The 23,960-nt window shown below is 32.1% G+C and overlaps 1 protein-coding gene across 3 annotated transcripts in view; it reads right to left on the bottom strand.

Moving 5' to 3' along the window:
* Positions 1–23,960, bottom strand: part of LOC129949693 (CUGBP Elav-like family member 2) — a 374,661-nt gene that overhangs the window by 216,133 nt on the left and 134,568 nt on the right. The window lies entirely within an intron of this gene.

Below are 23,960 nucleotides of genomic sequence, written 5' to 3'. Positions count from 1 at the left end.
TCTAGGCTCTAGCTCTAAGCTAGCAACTTGAAGAACAATATATCAGCTGTGCACACAAAACCGCACACACCAAAACAAACCGAAAACCGACAACCGCACCGCACTTAGGGAAATATCTAAAAAAAATAAGTATCTGCACAGCAGCACCGCACACTTTCTATGAGATACTTGAACTTATGATCATTATTTTCTCGGGCATTCATCAGGAAAAACAAAACAAAAACAAACACTAAAAAATGTTGCCGATCTCTAAGATGTGGGTGAGTAAGTGTGTGAGTGAATAAATGAATGAATGCAACAAAACCGAACGCATTTTTGAACTAAAAGTCACGTTTTTGCCTTCTATAGAATCAAAAGATACAGATCGTGTTTTGGACTGCAGCCGGGCATGCAGAAGTGGCCCGTGATCATAACGATGATGATGATGATGATGACGATGTATATTAGACTTTTTATGGGCGGATTGGGATTGTCACGCGTTTTTCCTGATGCTAATCCATTCTGACAACTACTCACACTCAAGTATTCGAGTGCTGCACTTAATCCGGATGGAAAATTAACAAAAAGATACAAAAGTATCTTTCAGTATTTTTCGTTTAATTTGTATGAATTTATTTTTCTGTGAATTTAACTACATATAAAAACGAACCTACTGTAACCGACTGCGATAGAACACTTACTGGCGATAATTGTGAATCCCCAATGAAGCGACGACAACACGTCGAATACTCAACTCAACTCAACTTAAAAAAAAAACAACAACAACAACAATTATTTGTTGGGGACGATCGATCGATCAGAGGTTTGAAAAATTATATTGGCGCTCCCCCTAGCGGTCGGTGATGGTGTTGTGTTGTGCTGCTGCTGGCCTTACTCATCTGAGAGTAGCTCATTATACACAGTACCTACCTATATTAGCAGTAGTATAACGCACAGCAGAACAAAAACAAAAAAAGTATCTAAAAGCAATAATAAAAGTATCTGCGCTTAGAATATTGCAATTTCTAGCACTAGTACGCGGAAAATGTGAAAAGCGTGAAAAAAGAGAGAGAATAAAAAATGGAAATTACATATTTTTATATATGTTTTAGTCACCTTTTTGTTGTTGTTGTTATTCTGAGAGTGTATATTATATCGTCGCAATAGCGAGAGTAGTGCTTGATCCAATGTGCATAGGTTAATAATGTATTCCAGAGCCGTACTTTTCGAGAACTCTAAACGAATATATTATAGATAGGTATAGAGGTAAGTTTGTACATATGTACCTAAAGGTAGGTAGATTAGGTATTTGTATATATGGTCTTTGGTTAATTTGTGTTGTGTATGCACATAATGTATCTAAGTCATACATATACCTAACTTAAGTGCCTGATGTGCCTGGTGATATTTTTCAGTATGTAAAAACCTAACTACGTATATGCGGAGGGTATGTAAGGTACTGTACGGTTATTAACTATTTATTTATGCGACTATTGTATAGAGGTACAGAGGTATTTTTTATATTATTATTTTTGTTGTTTCTTAATGGAAGTCATTTTACAGTAAACATTTTTTTTTATTTCTATGTTAATCTTTGTTCAGTTGGGGACAGTTTTTAGTTTTGTTTATTTTTTATTTTTCTGTCAAACTTAAAATTATTATGATCTTGATGGTTTTGAGTTGTTTTTTGTTTTTGTTATGTCATAATATTGAAGTCGTGATTCAATGGTAGTTGTTAATTAAATTAGGCGAGAAATGTGAAGTGAAATGGTGATACGTAAAGAGTTTTTAGTTTCGTGATCGAGCTTGTGTGATAAAAGTTCAACAACATTTTCAAATAGTTCAAAGCCTACAATGTTTTTTTTTATGAAATCCTTGAATCTTTTATTTTTTGTCTAAAAACTCTATTCATAATTTGTATGTAATCTTGATGCAATCTAGTTGGATATAATAAAGACACGTTTAGATACTTTGGTTAGATATAAATTGTATATGTATCATAGAGACGTTGCTGTTTGAGAACAATTTATATTCGAACTTAGTTGACATTGGTAGTAATATGCATGAATTACTTATACCTACATTCTATGGTTGTATGTACACTGTGACAGTACATACCCACATAAATGTTGAAAATATCAGTTGCTGTTAGTTCAATTGTTAAGAGTGATAGACAGTTTCGGTTGACGACTTCTCACAATAAAAAAACAGATTGGAATAACAATTACGAGTATATTTGCAAAATAGTTCAAAATAGAATAAATACAAACAAATTGGAATAAAGTTGTATGTGAGAATCAACTATAAAAGTAGAGACTTAAACATTAGACTTTATATACCTTACTTAGACATTTTTTTCAGATCGATGTTAGTGTTTTATGTTATTTCTATTCAATGAAAAGAAAGAGTTTATCAAAAAAACAACAAAAATACAAACAAAATGGTAAAATAGATAACAAAAATTATCGACACCAATAAGTTTTTAACATGTCAAACATATTTTCAAAAAACGTGTTTTAAAAATTTTCTGTTTTTTATTTGTATTTTATTTAAAGTGTGCCTTAGTATTGGTTTTTATAAAACCGACATTTTTGCAGGTTTATAAAAAGGACGATTTAAACTTAAGTACTGAAATCGGGGAACCATTATTGAGGAAGTTATCGCAACACTAAGATCAATACAGGTCCGTTAACAATCAACATCTAAAACATAGTATAAGCTTTTCAAAGATAGTTTATTTATTTAAAATATAAATTTTGGATAAAGCTAAATTTCAGAATCTAAACTAAAACACGTATGAAATTATAAAATACTCTACACATTTTGAATGACGCATGCCCTTCAAAGGAAAAGCCTTGGTTTCGCTTGGTTGCACATCAGGTGACAACAGAAATTTTGATATTTTCACCTGTAGTTTAAATTGTAGGCTACTTATTGTAATGTTATAAATGTAATTCACATCTTTTAAGCCACTAACCTACCTATAACAAGTTTAAAGTACTTTGGAGAAAATCCAAAAACAGCTTCTAATTCGCTTGAGCACAGCTGAAACTTTTCATGCCTTTTGTTGTTTAACCAATATTTTTATAACTTACATGTTCTGAGAAAATGTAAAAAGTTGCTTATCCCACCCCCTTCCCCTCCATAAGATACTTATATAAATCAACCGTATTGAGAATTTCGACTTACTTAAGGACGAACGGTCAAGTATACATATTATGTTTTCAGGCGCATGACAAGAATGTGAAAGGATATTAATAAGTAAATAAATTATGTGGTGCAACAGTCCTTAAAGAACCAGGACCTAGTGACTTTTAACACATTCTTGTGTGTGAGTAATACTAGTGATGGAAGGGACCTACAGTTTTTAAATGGAATCCGAACGAGTAAATTGAGAAGTTTTACTGCCTGTATTAAGAATAAAAAGTACAGGGCTCAAGTGGATACCTTGAGGAACACCAGACAAAATGAAGCTTAAAGGGGTAGAAGACAGTAAATCTGAAGCTTTCATTTAAAAAGCCAAATTTTTAGGTAAGACAAATCTATTTAAATACTAAGAGTAAATATTACGTTTAAGAGTTTACGTCTATGGAATATTATATCAAAATTTTAACTTTTTAAAGAACATACATTTTAGTGACTCTAGATTTACACGTCTGAAACTATTTTTAAGAACTATGAAAAGAAAAGGTTTTACAGGTCATATTTTCATGAACCTGAGTTTAGAAATATTTAAACATTTAAAAAAAATTAAATAGTGTTTTAAAAATGTGGTAAAAATCTATCCATCTCGCAATCGTCAACGAAAAATGATGCCATCTATAATTAGTTCCGTTCACGTTGAAGTTGAAACAGATTTAAGTGATCTCGTTAACAATTTTCTGTGACTGTGAAATGTCTCTGTAAACGCAATTGGGGTACGACGAGTCGTTGTTTGGAAAAAATAAAGATAGAGAGTCGATTTTTCAAAAATCTTCGTAAAGCATGTTTACAACTGTTTTTTTTTTAGCCATTAATTAAAAAAAGCTCACCAAAAAATTAAACCAGAAGGTCCTTATAATTATTTACAAAAAATTAATGATTAGTATCGAGGCAGATTTTCCAGCTTATTCCCCTACTGACTTTTTGTTCAGAAGCATGTTAACCGGATACTATTATCTAAGTCATATTTGTCCTAAATGAACAATAGCTTTTTTTGGACCCTTCTGTCAACTCGAAAAAAAATTTGATTCAAAGCCAAAGTATTTTTAACTTTTCATTAGATTACTTAAAGATAAAAACAAAAATTATATGTTCTTTTTGGAGATAAATATGATATCATAAAAAAAAACATCCATTTTGTATATTGGATATAATCAATACAAATCAAACATTTAAAATAACTTTCATAAACATTCTACTTTTAGGAGCGGAAGTAAAAGTTTTATTCAAAAACCAAATTTATATACTCTTTTAGTAAGACACATTTTTAACTTTATATTAAAGGTTTCTTGATAGTATTTTACCAGATGTAGTAACTAAATCACTTGGCCATAGTTTTCAACGGACTGTTGAGCTACATAATCTATTTATTTAGATTGAAAATGAAAACTACCCTAAAATTCATTCAGATTCAGAATTCAGATCTTTTCATCTAAAACCATTATGCCCAGATCCTTAAATGTCATAAATCGGTAAGGAATTAAAATTGCCAAAAAAACCAAAGCAAATGTCGTAACGCCAAATGAAATATTAAATAAAAAAAATCCCAAATTGTTTGCTACGCCGAATATGATTTCTATCATTTTTTATGTCTTATCACCTAACGACATACAACCCACATCAGAAAACGACATAAGGCCCAAAAAAATAGAAAGACCGTAAGAAATATCACTGAGAAAACTTCAAAGAACCCAAATAAAATTTAATATTACACAAACAAACATTCAATGCCTTAACGTTAAACAAAATTATTGTTAATAAAATAAATTTTATGTTTAGCAAACATTTTGGGGGTTAGGCTTAGGTTCAGTATAGGATTTCGGGTAGGTGTGAAGTTGTTTTAAAGAATCCTCGCACCAACATTAAATCATATAGTAAGCCCAAGTATAGGGGGATGGCAGGGGGTCAGCATGTCCTCCCATACACATTTCACTGTTTCTTAGACATTATTGTAGGTTCTTGCACTGTTAACAAGGAAAATGTGAAACTAGTATTATTTCTTTTTGAAAATTGGCCTTGCTTCATTTTATGAAAGTGAAATAAAGCCTATTTTATTTCTTGGTGTTCCGAGTTTTAAAACTCAAAATGTCGTAGGGCCCAAAATAAACAAACAATTTCTATTAAGTATTGTGATATTAACTTCCCATAGGAAGTAACCGGTTCGATTTTTCGAATTAAACTTTTTAACATTTCTCGACGTTTCAAGGTCCCTAGAGTCGCAATAAAACATTTTTAGAAAGATGTCTATGCGTGAGTTAACGAAGTTTTATTCGTCGTCCATAGCTCAAGAACTAGTAGAGATATTGATTTCAAATACATTTTGTTATAGAGACAATAATGCTGAAAGTACAAAAAGGACTCTAAAAAAACTTGCGGTTTTTTACCATAGCAATTTAAAATAAAGGGAAAAATGTTGGTTAACCCAAAATATCCAAATAATGCTAGAGACTTGAATTAAATGTTATATATTATATTGTAATTTGATACAAAACCAGTATATTTTTGGAAAAAAAATCCAATTAACGGTTTTTTTACAAATCAAAAAAATTTAAAAAAAAATATTTGTCACCTCAAATATTTTACGAACCAAAAATGAACTCCAAAATAATTTAATTCAACGAAAAATAACAGTTTTGACACTTGGTACAATTTTGAGAAAAATCGAATTTACAGTTTTTTTTAAAACCTAAAAAAGCTTTACTTAAAGTTGGTAAAAATTGATTTTCGACTCGAATAAAAATAAATAAATTGGCTGGCGCAATAGTCCCTTATGAACCAGGGCCTAGTGACTTACAACTCGCAACAATTCCTGTGTGCGAGTACTGTTGTCAGAAATGGAAGGAACCTATAATTTTAGGCCGATTCCGAACGGCTAATTTGAGAAAGCACTTTTTCATGACGAGAATTACTCTTAAAGGAATTGTCAATTCCTCGCAAGAGGCAGTACCCGCCACCTTAATTTATTTTTAAATTAAGGTGGCACAGGCAGGGATTGAACCCAAGACCCCTTGCATGACAGTCCAACGCCCTTTTTTTTAATTCAATTTTATTAATTCAATCTTAAACCTATCTTAAAGCTACACAAAAATTCATAAGACTAGCCTAGTTATCCATAACTTACAACAAACTCAATGGTCTCATACGGACACTCTAAGTTCAACTAAAACACTTAAAACTAATGCCTTTCGGCCCAAAGATCTATTTTACTTCATTTAAATTTTATTTATTTTTGTTTTTATTAGAAAATTTGAAAAAAACTTATATCGATATCCTTTTTTATTTTTACTTAAAAACTACTTAAAATAAGGTCCTTAGCAAAAAACTTAAACTACCTATTCTACCTATAAACTACTTAAAACAAGAACAACCACATCAGCAAATCTAAATATCTAACATTTTTGTTTTTCATATTTTGTTGTCTTTTTTTTTAATTTTTGTATTCCATGTTTTTTCTTTTTTTTTTTTAATTTCTAATTGTGCCACCATGCCTATTCTACTTAAAACTAAACCCTAATACTATTAAACAAGTATGTAAGCCGGCCAAGGCTTGAAACCCCATCCCGACTACCCAATATCAAGTGCCGATTGAAGCCACCAAAACTGGTTCTCCTGCTTCCCCATATCAGTTCGGTCCCGTTCGGACACAGCCCTCCTGAACGGAAGGAGCTCTGCTCCGCCTTGTGCCATGACGTCCCGATTGTACAGGAGTCGCCTATCCACGGTTCTTCGTCTGACGTGGTATATTAGTGGAACTGCCAATCTATCCTGTATCAGACCGCATTTGTCTAAAAAGAGGAATGCCTCTGGAGGAATGAACCCGCTCAAGCGTGCACTTTCAAAATACTCGTCGTTCGGATAGAACGCCCCGAAAATTAAATTGTTGGTCGAAGACATAGCTCTTGCAATGTGACCTCGAACGAGTTATATCACGAAATTGTCAATTCTGTCAATTCGAGCCCCGATGTATAGGACCTCGTTGAAAAAGTAATGCACATAAGAAGATTCGGCTGTTCGATTTAAACCGAAACTTCTCCATCTGGGAAGGGGCAACGTTGAACCGCACAGGACTAACGCACTAACCATCATGCCACGGGTACTACTCGAATATCTTTCTAAGAATGTAAGATTATGGCTTCGAATGAATTTTACTTTATAAGAAATATTGTCTTTAACATTCGGTAAAATTTTGAGAAAAATTAAATTGTGTTTTTTACAAAAAATAAAAACCTAAAATAAAAAATAGGCTGGGATGCGACCCACACTGATAACTTCCCATCCCGTCTGTCGATTTGTCATGCTCAAAGGTTTGTCTATATGTACTCGTATCAATTTTTACCAAATTTGAGTACTATTTTTTGTAGATTTTATTTTTATGAAAAAACGGACTGTTGGATTTTTATATAAAAATTACTGAATATCGAAAACAATATTTTCTGTGAAATAAAATAAGTTTGAAGCCAATATTTTTAATTTTTGAAAAGCTATTTGAGTCAAAAATAAATTTTTAACAAGTTTTAGTATTGTTTTTTTTTAGTATTTTAATTTTTTGTAAGAAAACTGTCAATTACATCTTCTCAAAATTTGTCTTTATGTTGAAAACAATATTTCTTATAAGTAAAAATTAGTTAGAAGTTATTATCCCAAATTTTTGAAAAGAAATTTGAGTCGAAAATCAATTTTTACAAACTTTTATTAATTTTTTTTTTAGGTTTTTATTTTTTGTAAGAAAACTGTCAATTCGATTTTTCTCATCAATTTTCGGAATCTTGAAAACAATATTTCTTATAAGATAAAATCAGTTTGCAGCAAATATTTCAAATTTTTGAAAATATATTTGCGTCGAAAATCAATTTTTACGAACTTTTATACATTTTTTTTTTTAGTTTTAAATTTTTTGTAAAAAAAACTATCAATTCGATTTTTCTTAAAATTTGTCCTAATGTTGAAAACAATATTATAAGTAAAAATTAGTTAGAAGTTACTATCTCAAATTTTTGAAAAGATATTTGAGTCGAAAATCATTTTTTTCCATTTTTTGTTATTTTTTTCGGTTTTTAATTTTTTGTAAAAAAAACTGTCAATTCGATTTTTTTCAAAATTTAACTGAATGTTGACAACAATATTTTTTGAAAAGTAAAAGTAATTTAAAGTCAATATCTCAAAGTTTTGAAAATACATTTGAGTCTAAAATCAATTTTTACCAACTTTTATTAATTTTGTTTAGGTTTTTATTTTGTTGGTAAAAAAACTCTCAACTCGATTTTTCTCAACATTTTTCAGAATGTTGAAAACAATATTTCCTATAATATAAAATAAATTTAAAGCCTAAATTTCAAGTTTTCGAAAAGACATTTGAATCGATATTCAATTTTTACCAACTTTGAGTAATGTTTTTTTAGATTTTTATTTTATATAAAAAAAACTGTCAATTCACTTTTTCTCAAAATTTTACCTGATGTCAAAAACATTATTCTTCGCTGCACAAAATTGTTTTTTAGGTAAAATCATATTTTAGTCATGTTGGAGGTGACACATTTTGTTTTATTGATAAAAAAAACCGTTGAATATAACTTTTTTACAAAATAATCGAAAGTTAATAAGAGCTGACAATACTTCACTACCACATTATTGACTTAAAAGACCATTAAAGCAATGTCGTAATCTTACATTCATTCTCCCTCCATTAAGTAAACCAAACACCCTCAATCTATTAAATAACATTTTTAGGTTATGGATGACCACAATAACAGTCATAATCACATGCAAATTATATTTAAACAAAAAAAAATAAGTCTAATTTATTAGAAATAAATCTAATTATCGCCTCCCAATCTGTTTTGAATTATATTATTAAAACAATTCATAACGCTCAATAGGATCATATTAATGATACAAAGTATAAATAATAAAAACAATTGTGCATATTTGTTTCTATTTTAGGAAATTAACATATTTTTATATTTGAATAAATTTTGTTTTGTGTTCTACGTTTTCAAAAGATCAAAAGTAACTAATAACAGCAAATAAATATAGATTCTATACATACATATGTACAAATGCCATTTATTCACAAAATCAAAAATGAGTTATTGTTTCATTTAAACATATTTTATTCACTTGTCTGATATAGAAGTATGTAGGATATACATAAGAGATGATGTATATGTGTTTTTAAAATATCATATTCTCGTTAATTTCCTATTGATTTAAATCTATAAAGCCTCTATTTTAACCATGGCAAGTACAATTCTCTATTTCTATATCAAATATAACATAGTGCGTAGGCCGTATAGCTACATTACGTATGTGTTGGTATAATAAATAACCCATTTATCAAATTCCTGCCGCATTCAGGTTGTCTGCATCAGAACAGTATTTTGTTTCCTTCATTAATCTAATAAAATAACAAATCATCAAACATGGCGTCGAATTACAAACAACCCCCGTACATGAACGCATTATTATATGTTTATAATTGTGTGTTGATATTTATGATGGTGTTGCATAAATTGTAGGTGTGCAATTTTGATTTTATGAACACAAACCGGCCGGGCTTGAGATTATTTTTGATTATTATTTTTAGCCCCAGTAGATTTATAAGGTTGAGCATGAGCATTTTCCCATCAATGAAGGGTGGATAATTAAGCTGAGTCAGGATTGCCAGTTTATTGGTTCACCCCCTTTACTTATCTATCACAAAGAGGCTTTGTTATATCGATAGGGGTAAAATTTGGATAGAGTAGGTTTATACGAATGTGTATTAGATCATCATCACTTATCGAAACAAAGCTATCGGAATATTTATTGTTGAGTTCATATAAAATAGATTTAGGAATCATTATTTTCTCTTCTACAAATCATTAACTTCAATTTCAATGGTTTTGAAATTTTAATAATTGCGAGTACGAGTAGGTTTGGTTTGCAGAGCAGCTGTTCGAGTCTTTTGCATTGCGAGAGCAACGCAAAACATTTTACGAATAAAATCAGATTATATCAAGTAGAAAATTACAAGAGCGGAATATAAATAAAAAAAATCACACATAATTTTGATTTCGAGACTTGAGCAATAATTCCAACGTGAAAATTCGTTTGATAAAATCAGTCTTAATAGCCAATTAATTTTTTAGTTGCAACCAGTTTTTATGAACCGGGTGTAAACATTGCGATTGTTGAATTTTTATTTGCTAATTAATGCATCGATAGAGAAGAATTCAAAAAACTGTTTAGTACCGGATCGTGATGATTTCTACCTACTTCTTATCAATTTGAACATTATTTTTGTTACGTTATGATATATGTTAGTACATACGTCAATTAAAAACAAAAATCCAAACAATATCCGGATTTAAGTATCTATTAATTATTAATGATAGCTTTAAGAAATAGTGGTGTCTATACAATACGAAATAACCAATAAATTTTGGTGGATGATTAATTAGTTAGTTTTTTTTCAGAGATTGAATTTCAATTGAAAGAAATCAGGAGCAAATGTCGACTCTGGCCACTTTCTGGTAGTGGCTAAATTTAGAGCTCGAATATCAAAGGATAAAAAAACATGTGCTGCCCAAAGAAAGAAGTTCAACATCAGTTGCCTTAGCACATTGGAGAATGCCATAGACTACAGTGAATGCCTGAGCGAGCGACTCTTCGCCGCCGTCCTCCCAAATACTACAAACATCAACACATTGTGGAACAAATATCGCGAAATAATAAAAAATGTAGCCGAAACCACCAAAAGTTACCAGCCATCAAACCGCCATATTTTCATCGACTTTAAAGCTGCTTATGTAAGCATCCTCCGCCAAGAGCTTATGATGGCGATCCGATTCTCAATTCGGAATCCCGAACAAACTGATCCAGCACCGCTAAACAATACGCAGTGCAGTGAGCTGTGCTTGAGGTCTTCACAGCGATTGAAGAACAGGCGAAACTAGTTGCTCTTGAAGTGAATGAGGACAAAACAAAGTACATGTTATCAAAAAACAAACCAACATCTGTCCACCGCCTAGGACAAAACGTCGCTGTTGGTAGCAGCAATTTCGAGGTAGTCAATTAGTTCACCTACCTTGGAACAAACATCAATCCCACGAACGACACCTTAGTGGAGATCCGAAGAAGAATTACCCTAGCGCACGGCTACTGCTTCGTGTTCAAAACTCCTCACTCGAAAGACAAAGTGTCTGCCATACAAAACTTTGATTTTACCAGTCCTACTCTACGGCGCCGAGTGCTGGACGATAAGTAAGAAAGGGGAATTGATATTGGCCACTTTCGAAAGAAAAATTCTTCGACGGGTTTTTGGTCCGTATTCGACGATGGAGAATGGAGAAGGACATACAACCGAGAACGGTATGAGATGTGACAAGATGTGGATGTAGTCCAGAAGGCCAAGAAAAGACGACTATATTGGTTCAACCACATCGAGCGAATGGACGAAAAAGCTCCAGCCAAGAAAGTCTTCTCAGCCCAGCCCCCAGGTTCAAGACGACAAGAATGACCGAACCTACGGTACAAGGACCAAGTGACTGTGGATGCCAGAGCGCTTGGTCTCGGTGAATGGAGAGTACATGCGAGGGATCGTTCACGATGGAAGACTGCAGTATCTCAGGCTGAAACCCTTCATGGATTGTGAGTAAATTGTCTGTACAAATTTGTGGAAAAATTCCTTAAAACTATTGAATAATAATTACAAATTACAAATGCTGAGTAGAATATCAGCATAGTGTGCCCGATACATAAGAAAGGAGACCCTCTAAACTATGCCAACCACAGAGGCATCAGTCTCCTTGACATTGCGTATAAGATCCTCTCTGCCGTATTATGTGAACGTCTGAAGCAGTTCGTCAACAACCTGATTGGTCCTTATCAGTGTGGCTTCAGACCAGGAAAGTCCACTATCGACCAAATATTCACTCTACGGCAGATCTTGGAAAATACCCAGGAGCTTCAAATCGATACCCACCATCTCTTTATTGATTTTAAAGCCGCATATGACAGCACCTATAGGGAAGAGCTCTACAGAGCAATGTCTAGTTTTGGCATCCCTGTTAAACTTATCCGTTTTTGCAGAATGACGGTGGAGAATGCACGCTGCTCTATCAAGGTCGGAAAAGATCTTACCGATACATTTGATGTCAAAAAATGTTTTAGACAAGGCGATGCACTGTCATGCGACTACTTTACCATCGTTCTGGAAAGAATTGTGCAAAACTCAACCGTCAACACTAGAGGCACAATCTTTCAAAGGTCCATCCAATTATTCGGATACGCAGATGATATTGACATAATTGGGAGATCAAAGCGTGATGTCAGTGGAGCGTTTTTGAGCATTGCGACGGAGCAAAGAAGATGGGTTCAGGGGTGAATGAGGGCAAGACCACAACAACTTCTTGGACAAAACGTCACTATGGACAGCTATAACTTCGAGGTAGTTGAGGACTTTGTCTAACTAGGCACCGCTATAAACACAGACAACGACACCAGAGCTGAAATCAAACGAAGAATAACTTTTGCAAATCGTTGCTTCTTTGGACTAAAAAGGCAGTTGAGAAGTAAAGTAGTCTTTAGAGTTTCTAAAATCACCATCTATAAGACACTCATCATCCCGGTTCTCATTTATGGCGCTGAGGCCTTTACCCTGTCAAAGAAAGATGAGAGCGTCTTAGGATGCTTCGAGAGAAAAATTCTTCGGGTGATTTTTGGTCCTGTACGTATAGATGGAGAATGGAGGAGAAGATATTATAACGATGAGCTGTACAAGCTGTACAGCGACACTGACCTAGTTAGCAAATTTAAAGTCCAACGGCTTGGATGGCTAGGTCATGTAGAGCGAATGGATCAACGCTCCAGCCAGTCTTCGAATAAAATAATGAGGGGCAGTAGCGCAGTAGAGGAAGACCGCGAAGCAGGTGGGTGAAGACCTCAACCAACTTGGCGTGCGAAAATAGAGACAACTAGCTAGGAACTGAGCTGGATGGAGATGCATGTTGGTTGAGGACCAGGTTCACCCTTTAGCTCGGTTGTGCCACCTTAAGTAACGTAATTAGTAATTGATATTCTGCAATGTAATTACAAAATTTATTAGAAAGTTCAATTACTTTTTTTTTTTGTTTTACATTAGTCGCACACTCAAAGGGTTATAAATACCCTTATAATGGTTAAACATAGTGCGAGGAAATCGCAAAGGAGGATAGGATTAGAAACAAGATACAAATTCATATTGGTTTTGAATGTCTGCACAATACATTACTCGTAAGTGGAAAGTATTGAAATTGATAAAGCCTTCCACGTTTCTGCAGTGCAGCTGAAGAAAGAATTGGGCTACAGCTATTACAGTTAAATTTTTTGAAGGGAAGAATAAAACTGGTTAAATATCAACAGAATAATGCTTGGCATGAATGTTTGGAGCGGTGTTCAAAAGAAACAAACGTCTTAGTAATAGAACGATCGCATATCATTTTAAAATCTCTTATTTCAATTCTATCCAAAAAACTCTACGTTATTGGAGCCCAAATATGGGAATTATACCTGAGTTTTAAGTCGAATAAGTGATCACTCTACAACAAGTGGTTTGTGATCTATCTTGAACTGGAATCCCTACCGTCTCCAAGATGCAAGTACCACATATCGTTAGTGGCATTTAGAGAGGATTACGCTTTTGAGATATTATAGAGAGCTTGGAGTTTTAGAAGCATTAAATTCTACACGATGTTTTATTCCCAATGCTGTCAAGATCAGAATGTAATGAGCATACTATATGCTGCCGTTGGTAGTCCACATCTAAAGAACAAGGTTAAGAAAACCGAAACAAATATGAAAAGCTGAGTATACTGTCATCAGCGAAACAATTTAGTAGATTAGAAGTTTCATTCAAAAGATAAATTATAAAAATAATGCGTATATTTATTTATTGTTTAACAGATTTGAACCAATTCCAAAATACTTCAATTGAACCGTCCGAAAGGTAAGTTTTAGCATAACAAAAGAAGATATTCATTAATACCAAATGCATGCATTTTTGATAAGATAGCTATCAAATGCATTTGAAATATCAAGTGCAATAATCTAATTTTCTTCAAAACGGTGTTAAGATTTATTCCACTATTCAGTGAGATGAAATATTATCATTTTTTAAAGACTCTAGTTTTTGTTACTTATTATTACTTAGACAGGTAAATTTATTAACTGAAACCTTTAATCAAACTTACTCAATATTTAAAATATATCCAACAGAAGAGCATAAACTTACCTGAAAAGAAAAATACAAATGAATATTAGAAAGTGTATTTCAATTTTTTTGAATTAACTTATGTTATAAGTTTTTTAAGAAATGTTCAAGTTTTTTTTCCAATTTTCTAGATCTTTTTTCTGTACTTTTCAAATTTTCTACGGTAATTTGTTTTGACGATCACAATATTATAAACTATTTAAAACTTTAAAAAGCTATACATTTTGAAAAATGTCATTTTTGAAAAATACAAAAAGTTTTCGAAAAATGGATTTAATCCAATAAAAAAAACACGTGAATGTTAAGTTAAAAACATTTTTATTTTTGACAAATGCGATCGGATTATTTTTCTTTTTTAGATTTGAAAAAAAGTCAGAAAAGAACTGCTGTGAAAAAATCGTGGTAAGAAGAAAAACAGGGATTCAGGATTTTTTGAATACAATGGTCGGTAGAAGTATTTAGACATTACAATTTGTAATGCTAGACTACTTGATATGGTAAAGTGGGAATGTAACGGGAATATTTTTCTACTCAAAACCCAAAACAAAGCACCTAGGCAACGGTAAAACTAACTTATTTATATTATCACTTTTTAATACAATTTATTAACTTCGATGACATTTAGAAACAATAGTTGATAATAATGGGTAAAACGTCGGAAGTTAACCAGGATTTAGGAATTGAGATGGTGGTCAAGTATTATGCCGGTATTTCGGTGGAAAAATTAAGCAAAATATATAAAATTCCTCGTCAACTGTCTATTAAAAATAAATAAGCAGAAAAAAACAAATCCACGCAAAATGTTTCATGTTCAGGCAACCACGCAAGACTTTCAAGAAAGAGGAGCGTTTAATAGTCAGAAAGTTTAAAGCAAATGCACTGAACAATCCAAAATCTACTGCAATACCCCAAAGATCCCAAAAAAATAAACTATAAAGCCTACAGGTTGCCAAACAATTTTTACACAAGCCTTCATTATTTGGAAAATGGTATTGTGGACTGATGAAAGCTGTTTTGAGTACCACGAATAAAAATAGAAAACTTTTTGCAGAATCCCTAGGAAAATGCAAAGCAAAGTACCACCTGTGTGTAAACTAGTACCTTATGGTGGTGGCACCGTCATGTTTTAGGGATGTGTTTGCTTTGATGGCACCGGAAACTTCGTAGGAAGCGATGGAATGATGAACAAATAACAATATTTTGATATTGTTCCTTCGTTCATTTGCAGCAAGACAACGCTGTCATAAAACCAAGGTGATAACTAATTTTCTAAAGGAAGTGGCTGTAAAAACACTATATTGGCCACCTAAAAACCCCGACTTAAACATAATAGAAAATGTTTGGGTCTATATAAAGTGAAAATGGAGTCCATGCTTGACTAGAAAAAGCCTTTGGAAGGAAATTTCTCCGAAAACTCTATAAAATTTGGTAAAATATATACCAGGCCATTTCATTTTTTATTAAATTATGCTTTTCTTTTCAAAATCATCTTTTCATCATAATACATTTTGTCAAAATAATTTTTCCGCCACATATTTCTGAAAAATAATTTTCAGTTTCAGAACTGTAACATTGAATTTAATTAAATAAAGTTCTTTTCGAAGCTCATTATTATGCATTTTTTAATTTCCCATAGGAAGTTATTGTAATGGGTCCGATTTATCAAATTGAAAATTTTTGTGTTTGTTTGTATATATTATATTGTAACGTGATATCAAAGAAGTATATTTTTTGAAAAAAAAAATCCATTTAACGGTTATGTTTTATAAATCAAGAAAACTGAAAAAAAAAAATTGTCACCTCCAAAATTTTACGCCTAAAATATGATTTCATCTCCAAAACACTTTTGTGCAACGAAGAGTAATGTTTTTGACATCTGATTCAATTTCGAGAAAAATCGAATTGACAGTTTTTTTTATAAACAATAAAAATCTAATAAAACATTACTCAAAGTTTGTAAAAATTAAATATCGATTCAAATATCTTTTCAAAAACTTGAAATTTAGGCTTCAAACTTATTTTAACTTATAAGAAATTTTGTTTTCAACATTTTAAAAAATGTTGAGAAAAATCGAATTGACAGTTTTTTTTACAAAAAATAAAAACATAAATAAAATTAATAAAAGTTGGTAAAAATTGATTTTTGCCTCAAATATCTTTTAAAAATTGTAGATATTGGCTTTAAACTACTTTTATCTTTTAAAAAATATTGTTGTTAACATTAAGTAAAATTTTGAAAAAAAATCGAATTGACAGTTTTTGTATAAAAAATTAAAAACCTAAAAAAAAATTTTAACAAAAGTGGCTAAAAATTGATTTTTAACTAAAAAATCTTTTCAAAAATTTGAAATATTGGTTTTAAACTAATTTTATCTTATAAGAAATATTGTTTTCAACATTCGATAAAATTTTGAAAAAAGTCGAATTGACAGTTTTATATAAAAAAATAAAACGCTAAAAAAACAATAGATACTAAAACTTGGTGAAAATTTACTTTCGACTCAAATAGCTTTTCAAAAATTAAAATTATTGGCTTCAAACTTATTTTATTTCAGAGAAAGTATTGTTTTCGATATTCAGTAATGTTTATATAAAAATCAAACAGTCCGTTTTTTCATTAAAAATAAAATCTACAAAAAATAGTACGCAAAATTGGTAAAAATTGATACGAGTACATATAAAAAACTATCAGTGTGGGTCGCATCCCAGCCTCTTTTCTTAAATATTTTTTCAACTGATCAAATAAAATATGTGAATACGATATTTTGTTTTTTTTCCGACCATTGTAGGTCGGTTTTTTAAAAATTGTAATCTTATGCCTTTAAAATAACTAAAACATGATGAAAATATTTGGTAGTCACTTTCCCGGCAGGCATTAGTAAATGTGAAATCTGAGCGGTAAAGGTGCAATCTGAGCGGTTGAGTTAGGACATGTCAGTGATGTGAAGAATCGCAAAGGCTTATCGATTATTCGTTGGTTACATGACATTTTGCAATAAGACCTCTGTCTTAAGGCTTTTAATGATCTGGTAACCCACAGGGACTATGCTGGTTGATCACTAGCAATATTGCCATTCGCTGATTGGGTCTTAAAATGCATCAAAACCAAAATGATCCAGAATTACATCGAAAAATTATTGTTCACCTCAGAAGTTCAGGAATGTTTCATAAATATGAGGCTGGTTCAACTGTTACCGTGAATAGATACGATTACCAAGCTGTGATTAATTTGTAATGACCTGATTTTAAAGACATTCATACGAAATACGGACGAAACGAAACTATTCTTTTTAGTAAAACAACAAAGCAATTGCAATTTTACAGACCTTTTTATAAGGTGATCAAAACTGGCCATTGCGGTTTTGTGAATTAACATCTATAAATTTCGACCAAGCCAAATATGAGACAGTGTTGAACAATCGACTTTATGAAATCTGATTTATAGAATATCTTATAGCTGTAATTTGTTCCTCCAATTCTGACGTGCGGAGTCCCTTCGATTATTTGTTGTATTTAACTTTTGATCAATGGAGTGGAGAACACATATGACAGCTCTGGAAAGTGATAAACACTGATAACAGAAGATTCGTTCCCGTCTGTTGATATTTCCTAAGAGATTTGCAAAATACAACAATCACACACTTTTGTGAGATCTCTTTGATTACAATATTTGCTATTGCTTCCAAGAAATTTTAGCCTAAAACAAATGTTAGCTTCTATACAGACGGTTCAAAGACCGATTACGGAGTTGGAAGTGGTATCTATTCAGAATAACATGAATCTCAGTCTATCATATAGAATTCCCAATCAATGTAGTGTATTCCAGGCAGAAGTAATGGCGATTAAAGAGCCACTATCCTGGCTCAAAGAAAACATTATGTCTTGCAAGGATATACGAATATTCTCGGACAGCCAAGCCCCTCTTAAGTATCTCGCGTCTGTCTCCACAAACTCTCAAATAGTCCACGATTGTCGATCATCTCTGAAGGAGATGACAGAACAGTTTAATATTCACCTCATTTGGGTGCCGGGCCACGGAGAAATTCCGGGAAATTGCAAAGTCGATGACCTCGCCAAAAACGGAACACTTCTGCCTAATGTTACACAAAAACATATCATAGGAACACCACTTGCTACATGCAAATATCTTCTCAAACAATATGCTCTAGAATCAACAGATGCTAGATGGTCACAGAGTACCACCTGCCTAGCAACCAAGCAAATATATCCAAGCATAGACTTAAAACGGTCAAAAGGCTTGATATCCCTGAGCAGACAAAGTATAAATTGGAGTAATAACAGGACACTGCCTCATAGGAAGACATGTTTCGAGGCTACGGATCTACACAAATGACTTCTGAAGAAGCTGCATGGACGAGGAGGAAGAGGAAACAGTCCAACAGCTTCTATGTACATGTCCAGCACTCTCCATTAGAAGGAATAACTCTCTCGGTAATCCCTTCTTCGATAATACCAGTAAAATGGCAACGATTGACACAAAATGTCTTTCTAACTTTATTAAAAGTACAAAATGGTTTGTTTAAGTTCATTACTCTCCCATGAGTACCTGAGTGGTATCACAATGGACCCTTGAGGTCTAGGTGAGTCAATGACATCTGGACAGCCACTCCAACCTTACCTTACAAATTTTAGCCAAATTCTAGTAGTTATAACCATATGCCGATTGGATTTGTTTATAGTTCCTATATTATTCTCAAGATTTTTCAGTATAAAATCAGTCTTACCACATTTTGGTGATATTTTCCTTAAATTTTTTTGTAAGAAAATTGTCACTTGGATTTTTAAAAACAAATAACCAAAACATTTCAAATTCGATGAATCCAATTATTTTAATGTTAATATAATTTTTCGTGTTTATTGGTTCGTTATTTAAGGACACTTACATATTTATCTTTTTTTAAATTACTTTAGTAAAAACAACACAAACCAACATTTTTTTGAAATCCATTCTGAATGAAGTAATTATCTGTAAAATAAATATTATTTGAAGTCTATACTTATACTGAATCTTGGGATATAACCGACAAAAAGAGGAAATTCCCCAAAAAAATCTTTGATTTTCGTTCGGAGACCCTGAAACGTAGACAAATTTCAAGATTTTCAAAATGATACTTCCTTTAAATTTAATTATTTCCGTATGATTTTTAGTTTAAATCGAAAGTCTGATACACCCAAAATTATCAACCTTGTCATAAAATCAAACACATATACCACAAACCTAACCACAATCAAACGGCTATTATAAACATTTTATTTTATACTTTGGAGAAATTGTGTGATAAGAATATTAAATTAACGAAAATAACAAAATTACAGGTAAAAATCTACACCCAAACAAAGAAAAAAAACCACTCACAGACACACATCTTCTAATGGTATCTTTAATATACAACAATCATTAACAGATGTCACGTTGAAATTGAAATACATATCAATTGGATACACAAATTTTTCAACACTACTTATGTATCTTTACCTACACCTACTTCCTGCAGAAAAGTATAAGGTATCTTGAGAATAAGGAGAAGCAGTGTGTTTATTTTTGAGGTCTTTACTTTAATGTTATTTGAAATTTTGTTTATTTTTCGCTTTCTAGCAAATAAGCAACAGTGGAACAGATGAGTCTTGAAACATAGCAGAAAAAGCATTGCTAACTATGGAAAAATAGCAAAAGTATCTCATTTCAATGGAATGGAAAATTTTAAGATTTGAAGATATCAGATAAAAAATATCGAAAAATAAAAAGTACATTTTAACAAAATAAACGTTTTAATTTTTTTCTAATTCTTCTAGTAAATTGTTCCATTGTTATTTAAAGTACTAAATCCACATGCAATGTACAGAGGAAAGAGAGATATGATGTTATGTCGAGTACAGCTATAACTCTTAGATACTTTAGATATAGATATATCGTTGAAAGATACAGACAATAATAAACTATTCAGATACACCTGTTAGACAACAACCAATGTAAAGTATCTATGAATATGAAGTCCGCATGTTGGCAAAGAAAAAGTCACATCAAAGGGGCGCGCATACACATTTTTTAATGGAGAGCTATAATAATCATTAAACTCGTACTTACTATAAAGTAGGTTCTTATGCTTTGAAGGTTCATGTCTTATATTGTGCGGATATGTATAGAAGTTTTTAATTTTGTTGTCATATTTTTAGTTTATACATGTCAATGGAAAATGTAGGCTAAGCTAACATGTCTATGTTTGAAGTTAAATGGACAGGTAGTTCCTGTATAGAATGAGATGCATGAATTATTTGTCATACTCAAGTACTGTACTAATTGTGAAATGAGGAAAAATTAACAATAAACAATAAAGAAAAAAAAAGAAACAACTGTTTTACAAACAAAAATTTAATAACAAAGAGGCCTATTGAAGAATTTTTAAAGATCAGGTCAAGTGTGTACGGGTTTTAAAGGTTTTTTGAAGCTTTTGAAATCGAAAGTTATGGAAAGTTTGCGTTGACATAATTGCAAATTTCAAGTTGTAAAGGGTGACCTAAAATTATCAACAATTTGGGTAGTCAAGTATTGAAAAAACAGCCTTTAAAAACTCCAATTTATAGGGAACGAATGATTAGATTATATTTTATTCAACAGATATTTAGTTGGTTACTCCACAAGCTGCATCTAATTCTCACCGTTCAGGAGTCTTCATTTCCTTGAAGAGCATTTGTTCTAAAAACTGCCCTTCTTATTTCTGTTAGAATCGGATATTCACCCGAAAGTGTCCAACACTTTAATGATTATTTAAGTTGCAGAGACTACAAATAATTGCCAAATCGTTTCGGGGAGGTATGAAACTAAGCCGCAACATCTCTACTTTTATAACAAAAATTGTCCTAATCACAGTGATTCGCCATATTTACATTAAAGGTGTTTCCAGATTCCGTTGCTAGCATTCTCAAATCTTCATATCAACCTTTTTTTAGATTGTGTTGCATTTCGCCAATTTACTTTTGGCTGCTTGCAATTTTGCGATTTCGATATCCTGATCAGATGATCCACGTTCAACTTAAGGGTTAAAATAAATAGTGTTGTTAGACCATTTTCCAAGTAAAACATATAATATTTTGGAGTATTTATAGGGATTGAGACAATTTTTCTAAGAAAGAAACAAATTATGCTTTCCACATTATCGGTTTTTTTCGTGCCCCAAACTTGAGCAGCTTTTATTAAAACTTCTATTTAACACTTTAGTAAATATTTTAATTTTAGGGCCTCCTCAAATATTATCAATCAAATAAAGTACAGGGTGATGCAGCACCCTGGGTAGGGTTTAAGGGTTTAGTGTCTTTCCATATTGAGATTAAAAGTTAACTCTATTCCAAGGTAAGTTTACTCTTTTATACCACTTCCGAATCTCTTCGATCAAATCTATATTGTTCATCACTTGAAAGTCTCCCACTGCCCTTCTGGAAAATCATAACTTTAGACTTATCTATGTTGACTTCTAAACTCCACTAAACTCCAGTACTCTGCCAATCTATTTATCATTAGTTGAAGTGATTTTGCCTACTCTGCTAATATGACAATGTCATCAGCATACATAAAACTTTAATAACTATATCAGCAATTTTAACTGCACACGGTTACCAGTGTACCAAATCGTTCAGATACAGGGCAAAAAGTGAAGGGCTAAAATTGAATCCCTATTTCCCTCGTTTCATTTCCATTTTTTTGGATTTAGTTTTTCTATCAAACACTTCCGGAAATTACTGTTGGTAGAGTGTTCCTAATTCATTAACAAATTTGATTGACACTCAAAAATTGTACAACCTGAAGAACATCACATTTCGGTTAATTGTGCCAAAGACAGCCTTAAAGACAACAAAAAATGCAAAGAATTTTTTATTGTTACTTAGCTTAGCTCTTGGCATACAATTTAATACCAAAATATTGTCTATACTGTAAAGTAACCTCTGCGAAAGCCAGCTTGAAATTCACTGGGCATTTGGTTGGTTTCAACCCAGTCGGTGAACCTCTTACATAGGAGTGAGGAATAGATTTTTGGTGAAGCATTTAAAAGCGATATTCTTGTATAGTTTTTGGGATCATTGGATCACTATTTTTTAATATAAGCCAGATCAGGGTTTCGTAAAAATTATCTGGATGAATACCGAAATTAATGATAATATTTAAGGCTTCTGCTAGCTTTTCTTTAAACGTAGGTTAGTTATAGTTAAAAAATTCTGCTGGAATATTATTGGCCCCAGCAGCTTTACCATCCTTCATTGAGTCCAATACTACCTTCAGCTCTTCTAGGTTTATATCTTTTTCTAAAAAATTGTTCAGCAAACATGGGCGGGCTTATTTTTGACTACACTGCTCCTCCATCGAAAAACTCTAAAGGTTACTGAAATGCTCTTATAGGATGCTAACATTTGGTAGAGAATCTTGCCTTGTAATTTTGTTCCCATTGATTTTTTTAGTGAGAGCCCAAAACTTCTTTGAATCTTTGCATTGACCTAAGGATCTTTCCAATTTTTCTTCGATATTTCTTTTTTTTCCCTGCAATGTTTCTTATATGTTTTTTTGCACCCACATATGAAACTTGCTGTACTGTATTTTTGCATTAATCCAAGGTAATTACCATATCATTGGACAATTTCAGAAGTCACTGTTATACCTAAATAAGATAAACCACCAACAGAAGTAGCATCTTACAGACCAATATCGTTAATACTTATGATTGCAAAAGTTTTTCAAAAACTGGTAATATAAAAACGATGAACAAAATAGTAGAAGAAAGAAGATTAATTTCGAAAATCAGTTTGAATTTAAAAATAAACATTTCGCGAAAGACCGAGTACATACATCGAATTACGGATGTGGTGGCTCTTAAAGAAAAACAAGTTTTTTTGGCTGTATTTCTTTAAATGTAGTTCAAGCCTTTGACTAGGCTTTTCGCTTATTGGACTCTCATATCATATACAAATCATATACTTACGGCCGATTCTTTAGGGTACAGCACGACCAAAATTACTCGGAACTAAAGAAAAGTGAAGCCGGTGTACCACAAGGAAGTGTCTTAGGACCAGCCTTGTATTTTGTATATGAATAAAATAGATAATTCAGCGAACATCAAAGATAAAATGGAGACCGTTTTAAACATATGAGACAACGTTTATAAATTAAGACGTCATTAGCTTATGGTCTATAGGAAAAATACAAATTTGAAAAAAAAAAACACATTTTTAGATCAATAATAAAGATTGAAAAAGCCACAGTACCAAGTGCCTCTTAAAAATATCGATCGGATAGAAACAAAGCAACGAGAAATATAAGGTTTTGATTTTTGTGCCTACTTTAATTTTACGCCATGCTATTTTTCTAGAATTTTCAGTGCCTAATAAGTAAGGTATTTTTCGATACTAGCCGCTTAATGTATAGGTAGGGTAAGGTTTATTTCTAGCTGATGCATACAGAAAGTATTATTTTGGAGTCCTTAGTTCCCAAACAATGGATTTTAAAAACCAGGTTTTTTGGATTAGAATAATTTCTTCTTCGCTGCTG

The sequence above is a fragment of the Eupeodes corollae genome, chromosome 3 (genome assembly GCF_945859685.1).
Source record: "Eupeodes corollae chromosome 3, idEupCoro1.1, whole genome shotgun sequence".
Taxonomy (NCBI): Eukaryota; Metazoa; Arthropoda; class Insecta; order Diptera; family Syrphidae; genus Eupeodes; species Eupeodes corollae.
This window is presented reverse-complemented; position numbering and strand designations above follow the sequence as displayed.